Raw genomic sequence first — 8,340 nt, forward strand, 5'->3', positions numbered from 1 at the left:
AGTATTCAACCTTTGAGTTCTGATTATTATTGAGGCTTCAAGGTAACTCTTTGACTCAATAATTAGCTATATCTCAAATTTTTGTCATCTCTATACTTGTGAGTATAGCAAAATCCAAAATTGGGTTTTTAGGTTAGAGAATTTGGGATTTTTGTCAAAATGAGTAAGATTATGTTAATTGACAATATTAGTATCTCACAAATATCATTATTGTCATATTTTTAGAGTTGTAGAGTTATTGGACATCATTTGGTAGCTCGTTGACGCGCTTAGAGTTACTTTCGGGTCTTTGAAATCAAGTTGTGAGTGGATATTATGTCTATAATTGTTTTTAAATATATTATTATCAATATTTATGTTGAATCATTATTTTTGGAGTTTGAAAATATTTTATTATTGTGATTTTTGAATTTTTAAAATAAATATTGATTTGTGAAACTTATAATTTTATAAAAATACACACGAGACGATATTCATATATTTTGTAAAGCATACATGTTTTCTTATTTGACTTTATTGAATTTTAATTAAATTTTAGTATGCAATATTATATATATTTGATTTGCTATGGAATTTAGTAGTATGTTATAAGCATTAGAGATTTTTATAAGTGATTTGGTTAGGATTGGTTTCGGAGACTTTGACTAGAAAATCGTAGTTAACGTCGGTTATGACATTAACTTAGATGCATCTGACTCAGACCTCAACTAGCAGGGGCGTTGCTAGCCTAACGTGTAGGCCACATGTTGGATCTGTTATACCGTACGGGCGCACTAGAGGAAAGGGCTACCCTTAGAGGTGGAGCTGCCCTAAGTGTGTAATATCGATTTGATTTGACTTCTGAAATGAGAACTCCCATTTCAGTTCATTCCGCTTTATTATTTATCTATTTGTTTGTATAATTAATTAATATGAATTCTTCATCTTTGGAAAGAAATTTAATTTTTATGGTAAAATTTGTATTGTCTCGTGTGGGTTATAGATGTAATATTTGCTCACTGAGTTACAAAACTCATCCTATTATATTCCCATATTTTTCAGATACAGGAGTCATTCCAGGTTCCATTCCACCTACCCCTCAGTAGATCTTAGTTATTTCAGTGAGCGCTTCTTCTTTTCAAGGGCTAAGTAATTATGTAATGGAACCTTTACTCAAAGTCTAGATTATGTCAATGCTCCATATGCCACAGGTAAGATTCTCGTGTGGGTTATGTTATTTTGAATCTCAAACTGTTCAGATAGTAATTATAATTTGGCTATGCAAGACTTATAGATTTAACTATATACTCTCGTTATCAACTTAATATATATATATATATATATATATATATATATATATATATATAATGCGTATTTTGGACATGTTTGGTTATGGCTATGATTGGAATATGTTGTTGTTGTTGTTGTCTCTGGATATGGATGTTTATTATTGATACAGGAAGATAGTATTTATGTTGGTAAGGTTCTAGGAACAGAGGGGGTGTTGTCCGTTTTTCTGAAAATTTGGTCATTTGGCTTGTTGAGGGAGTTGTCCCTTGAGCATTAGTCATGACTTAGTTCGAGTCATGACAAAGTGGTATCAGAGTCTTAGGTTTCCTGTGTAATATGGAGTAAGTGTCATGTAGTAATATCACAATTGTGCAAATGGAAGCCGGCTTATTTTTACAAGGTGTGATGTTACTAGAGGCCTATAGGAAGTTGTCTTCAATCTTTTGGTCTCATAATTCTTTCTGTCTATCCGATTGTCTTTGAACCCCATATACGTATCTCGTTGATGATTCGATCATTTTATTTACTCAATAGGTGGAAGATGCCACCTGAGAAAAGACGTGGTGGAACTGTTAATGCTCTTGATACTGCTGAATCCAATAGGGCAGTTTCTCCGCCACTTGGAGCACTTCGACAATGACCAAGGAGACAAAGAATAGCTGATATGCGCGGAGAAGGGATACCCCGTGAGGGAGTTCAAGAAAACCTTGTAGTAGGAGTGGCTCAAGCAGACTTAGCAGCTGAACTGAGGGGAATGAATCAAACCCTTTATGCAGTATTACAGGTCCTAACAAATCAAAATAGGAGCGAAGCAGGACTTTCTAATGTGTTAAATCCTCAGCCTCATAGAGTTCATCAATTGTTTGTGGATCAAGAGCCTCCAATTGAGAAGTATTTGAAGTTAAATTCGTCCACTTTCAATGGAGATTCATTGGATGAAGATCCACAACAATATCTAGAGGATGCAAAGAAAGCTATTCGGGCTCTCAAGTGCACCAAGGAATGGGCCGTTGAGTTAGTATCCTACAACTTGCATGGTTCAGCAAGATACTGGTATGAGTCTCTTCTTGAGATTAAAGAAGCAGCTGGATTACCTCCTTCTTCTTGGGAAGAGTTCACTGAAGAGTTTCTTACTCGATTTTATCCAGCTAACAAGCAAGCAGAAGATGCAATTGCCTTTGAAAGATTAAGGCAAGAGAATATGACAGTGACTGAGTATGCTAAGGAGTTTACTAGACTTTCTAAGAGTTCCCCGTACTTGGTGAATTCTGAAGAGATGAAAGTTTGTTGGTTTGTTCGTGGGTTGGTAGAACCTATGTTCACTACTCTTATGCCTGAAGTCGGATGCATGTCTTTTAAAGATATCCTAAATTCTGCTTATGGAATTGAAGCTGGGATAGTGGAGAGAAATGATTTTAAGGATGTTGGTAAGAGGCCCAAGATGAAGGGGCAATTTTCTAGTGGATCTAGTTCAGGAGGATTTCAGTCTCATTATGGTCAGACTAATCAGCAAGGTTATTCGGGTTATCGAGCTCGTCCTCAAATATCTTTTGGTGGGGTTGCTTCTTCTAGATCTGCTCCTATGAGTGTTTCGAGTCCCAGACCTTTTGTTAAGGGCACCTCTCAATCTAGTGCACAAGGTTCAAATCAGATAAGACCAGCTCATCCCTACTGCCATCAGTGTGGGAGTTACCATTCTGGTATATGTTTCAAGGCTACTGGAGCATGTTTTGGTTGTGGTCAATCCGGTCATCTTAGGAGAGAATGTCCAAATGCTAGAAGAGGCTTTGCTCCAGGTATTGCACATTCTACAACACAAATGCCATCATCTTCAGCTATGTCTATTAGAAATTCTTTGGGTCCTAGTGGGAGAAGAGCTGGTGGCAGGGGTCAGACTTATAATAGAGGAGGGAGTTAGAGAGGGAGAGGTCAGGCACGTGTGTACCCTTTGACTCGTTAGGATGCTCAAGCATCTAATGCTATGGTGGCAGGTACTTTACAAGTTTGTTCTTTAGATGCTCGAGTGTTATTTGATACGGGTTCTCATTATTCATATGTATCTCCATATCTTGCATCCCGTTTCGATAAACAACCTGAATTGTTATCCCACCCATTTCATGTTGGCACTCCACTTGGAGTCTCCATGGTGGTTCGAGTCGTGTTTCGATCTTGTGTTGTTAGAATTAATATGGTTGATACCTTAGCTGACTTAATTCTTCTAGAACCAATGGAAGATATTGATATTATCTTAGGTATGGATTGGTTAGTAGCTTGTTATGCTGATGTGGGTTGTTACTCCAAACCTGTGAAGTTTGATATACCGGGTATTTCATCTTTTGCTTTTAAGGGTAACGATTGTCCCTCTTTAGCTAGCATCATCTCGTCGATGAGTGCTATGCAATTGATGGATAAGGGGAGCCAAGAATTTCTGGCAGTTGTTAGAGATGTTGATGCTGAAGTGCCTAGTCTTGATCAGGTTCCTATTGTTAGGGAATTTCCTGACGTGTTCCCTGATGAGTTACCAGGGATGCCACCTGACCGCAAAGTTGAATTTCCATAGAATTAGCTCTGGAGTCCAACCTGTGTCCATTACTCCCTATCGTATGGCTCCAACTGAGTTACGAGAATTAAAAGTTCAATTGGAAGACATGTTGGAGAAAGAATTCATTCGTCCTAGCACTTTTCCGTGGGAAGCTCCTGTTCTATTCGTAAAGAAGAAGGATAGAACGATGCGACTATGTGTGGATTATCGTCAGCTCAATAAGATGACTGTTCGCAAACAAAAATCCATTACTGAGGATTGATGATTTGTTTGATCAACTTCAAGGAGCTACCTGTTTCTCAAAAATTGACCTGTGTTCAAGGTACCATCAATTGAAGATAAAAAGAGGGAGACATTCCAAAAACTGTCTTTCATACTCATTATGGACACTATGAGTTCTTAGTAATGTCCTTTGGTCTGACGAATACGCCTGCAGCTTTCATGGACTTGATAAATCGAGTCTTCAAACCTTTCTTAGATCATTTTGTTATGGTCTTCATCGATGATATCTTGGTGTATTTGAAAAGTGCTATGGAGCATGAGTATCATTTAAGAATTGTGTTGCAAACCTTGAGGGATCATAAGCTTTATGCTAAGTTTTCTAAATGTGAATTTTGGCTTGATTAAGTGACATTTTTGGGCATGTTGTATCAAAAGATGGAATCATGGTGGATCCAAAGAAGGTTGAAGCCGTTCAGAAGTGGCCAAGGCCTACTATAGTGACGGAAATTTGTAGCTTTCTAGGGTTGGCTGGCTACTATCGGCGATTCATCAAGGACTTCTCGAGAATTTCGGCACCATTAACCAAGTTAACTCAGAAGAATGTAAAGTTTCAATGGTCAGAAGCTTGTGAGGAAAGTTTCCAGAAACTTAAGGCTTATCTAACCTCAGCACCAGTTCTTGTTTTACCTTCTGGGTCTGGGGAATTCTCAGTCTTTTATGATGCATCTCGAATAGGACTTGGTTGTGTATTGATGCAGCATGGCCACATTATTGCTTATGCCTCGTGACAACTCAAGAAGCATGAGTTGAATTATCCAACTCATGACCTGGAAATGGTAGCGGTCATCTTTGTTTTAAAGATTTGGAGATACTACCTTTATGGTGAGACCTATGAGATCTATACGGATCACAAGAGTTTGAAGTATATATTTCAACAGAAGGATTTAAATTTGAGGCAATGGAGATGGATGGAGTTGCTAAAAGATTATGATTGTACCATTTTATATCATCCTGGAAAGGCAAATATTGTAGCAGATGCCCTCAGTAGAAAATATATGGGTAGCTTAGCCCATATCACTCTTGCAAGGAAACCAATTGTTGAAGAAGTCCATCAATTGGAGGCCGGTGGAATTCAATTTGACCTTGGAGAATCAGGAGTTTTCTTAGCACATGTTCAAGCCCAATCTTCCCTGATAGAACAGATCAAGGTTGCACAAAGTGATGATTCGAAACTAATAAAGCTTATGGAAGATGTTCGCAATGGGAGGAACTTGAACTTTTCTCTTGATCAAGATGTTTTGCGTTGTGGTCAACGCTTATGTGTGCTAGATAACCCCGACTTGAAGAAAGCTATTTTGGAGGAGGCTCACAATTTTAAGTACACACTCCAATAAGATGTATCAAGATTTGAAATAATTGTTTTGGTGGGAAGGCATGAAGAAAGACATAGGAGTTTTTGTTTCTCATTGCTTAACTTGCCAACAGGTTAAAGCTGAACATAAAAGACCTGTTGGGTTATTGCAACAGATTGAGATACCTAAATGGAAGTGAAAAAGGACTACGATGGATTTTGTAACAGGTTTACCTCGTAGTTTTAAAGGTTTTGATTCAATTTGGGTGATTGTGGATAGAATGACGAAGTCAGCCCACTTTCTTCCATTGAAAACAACTTTTAGTGCAGCTCGGTATGCTCAACTTTATGTTGATGAGATAGTTAAATTGCATGGGATTCTAGTATTCATTATTTCAGATTGCGGACCTCAATTCACCTCTCATTTTTGAAAATCTTTTCAGAAAGTGTTAGGAACTCATCTGGATCTTAGCACAGCTTTTTACCCTCAAACTGATAGACAGTCGGAGAGGACGATCCAAACATTGGAAGACATGTTAAGGTGTTGTGTTCTAGATTTTGACGGAAATTGGGACAGATATCTATCTTTGATCGAATTCTCTTATAATAATAGTTATCAAGCCAGCATTCAAATGGCACCATTTGAGGCTCTTTATGGGAGAAGATGCAGGTCACCTATTGGGTGGTTTGAGGTTGGTGAGGTTAAGCTTTTAGGGCCAATTTTGGTACAAGATGCAGTTGAGAAGGTTCGCTTAATAAGAGAACGTTTATTAGCAGCTCAGAGTAGGCAAAAGGCTTATGTTGATAATCGGAGGCATAACTTAGAGTTTTCAGTGCATGATCAAGTGTTTCTCAAGGTGTCACCTATGAAGGGAGTGATGAGGTTTGGAAAAAGAGGGAAACTTAGTCCTCATTACATTGGTCCATTTGAGGTATTGGACAGAATAGGTGCAGTCGCTTATCGCTTGGCACTATCATCTGAGTTGTCTATGATTCATCCAGTTTTTCACGTATCAATGTTGCGCAAATATCTTCCTGTCCCGTCTCACGTGCTTGCACCACAAGACACAGAGCTAAAGGAGGATTTATCATTTGAAGAGGAACCCGTGGCTATAGTTGATCGCCAAGTAAAGAAACTACGTTCTAAGGAGATAGCATCGGTGAAAGTTGTTTGAAAAAATCATTCAGAAGAAGCAACTTGGGAAGTGGAGGGTGCCATGCGCAACAGATATCCGTATCTGTTTGAGTCTGAAGGTAACTATCATACTTATCACAGTATATGAGTTTGAAACTCGAAGACCGAATTTCTTAAGGGGCAGAGAATGTTATAACTGAGAAGAAAAAAGATGAGGGGCACGTGAAAAGCACGTGACTCCATTAATTCCTCTTATTCCCTTCAGGAAGGCTCCCGAAGCCCTTCCCCTCCCTTTCTCAATCTCATCTCTCTCCTTCCTCATCCCTCCTATCTTCCTAATCTTTTCCATCTTCTTATATTTTCTTATTTCAATCATACACTATCATCAAACTTCCTTCTTCTTTTCTACTCTAACTTTATTCATCTAAATTTCATTTATTACAACCCCAAATCACGGAGTTTTAACTTAATGAGTAAGGAAAGTATTCAACCTTTGAGTTTCGGTTATTATTGAGGCTTCAAGGTAACTCTTTGACTCAATAATTAGCTATATCTCAAATTTTTGTCATCTCTATACTTGTGAGTATAGCAAAATCCGAAATTAGGGTTTTTAGGTTAGAGAGTTTGGAGTTTTTGTCAAAATGAGTAAGATTATGTTAATTGACAATATTAGTAGCTCACAGATATCATTATTGTCCTATTTTTAGAGTTGTAGAGTTATTGGACATCATTTGGTAGCTCGTTGACGTGCTCAGAGTTGCTTCCGGTTCTTTGAAATCAAGTTGTGAGTGGATATTATGTCTATAATTGTTTTTAAATATATTATTATCAATATTTATGTTGAATCATTATTTTTGGAGTTTGAAAATATTTTATTATTGTGATTTTTGAATTTTTGAAATAAATATTGATTTGTGAAACTTATAATTTTATAAAAATACACACGAGACAATATTCATATATTTTGTAAAGCATACATGTTTTCTTATTTGACTTTATTGAATTTTAATTAAATTTTAGTATGCAATATTATATATATTTGATTTGCTATGGAATTTAGTAGTATGTTATAAGCATTAGAGATTTTTATAAGTGATTTGGTTAGGATTGGTTTCGGAGACTTTGACTAGAAAATCGTAGTTAACGTCAGTTATGACATTAACTTAGATGCATCTGACTCAGACCTCAACTAGCAGGGGCGTTGCTAGCCTAACGTGTAGGCCACATGTTGGATCTGTTATACCGTACGGGCACACTAGAGGAAAGGGCTACCCTTAGAGGTGGAGCTGCCCTAAGTGTGTAATATTCTATTTGATTTGACTTCTGGAATGAGAACTCCTATTTCACTTCATTTCGCTTAATTATTATCTATTTATTTGCATAATTAATTAATATGAATTCCTCATCTTTGGAAAGAAATATAATTTTCATGGTAAAATTTATATTGTCTCGTGTGGGTTATAGATGTAATGTTTGCTCACTGAGTTGAAAAACTCACCTTATTATATTCCCATATTTTTCAGATACAGGAGTCATTCCAGGTTCCATTCCACTTGCCCCTCAGTAGATCTTAGTCATTTCGGTGAGCCCTTCTTCTTTCCAAGAGCTAAGTAATTATGTAATGGAACCTTTACTCAAAGTCTAGATTATGTCAATGCTTCATATGCCACAGGCAGGATTATCGTGTGGGTTATGTTATTTTGAATCTCAAACTGTTTAGATAGTAATTAAAATTTGGCTATGCAAGACTTATGGATTTAACTGTATACTCTTGTTATCAACTTAATATATATAATGCGTATTTTGGACATGTTTGGTTAT

General features: G+C 37.1%; 1 long non-coding RNA gene across 1 annotated transcript; it reads left to right on the plus strand.

The window, feature by feature from the left end:
- On the plus strand, positions 7,008-8,121 carry LOC107637748. The gene is made up of 3 exons (XR_001619498.2): positions 7,008-7,042; positions 7,227-7,303; positions 8,043-8,121. It is a non-coding gene; the product is annotated as an uncharacterized LOC107637748 (long non-coding RNA).

The sequence above is a fragment of the Arachis ipaensis genome, chromosome B04, assembly GCF_000816755.2.
Source record: "Arachis ipaensis cultivar K30076 chromosome B04, Araip1.1, whole genome shotgun sequence".
Taxonomy (NCBI): domain Eukaryota; kingdom Viridiplantae; phylum Streptophyta; class Magnoliopsida; order Fabales; family Fabaceae; genus Arachis; species Arachis ipaensis.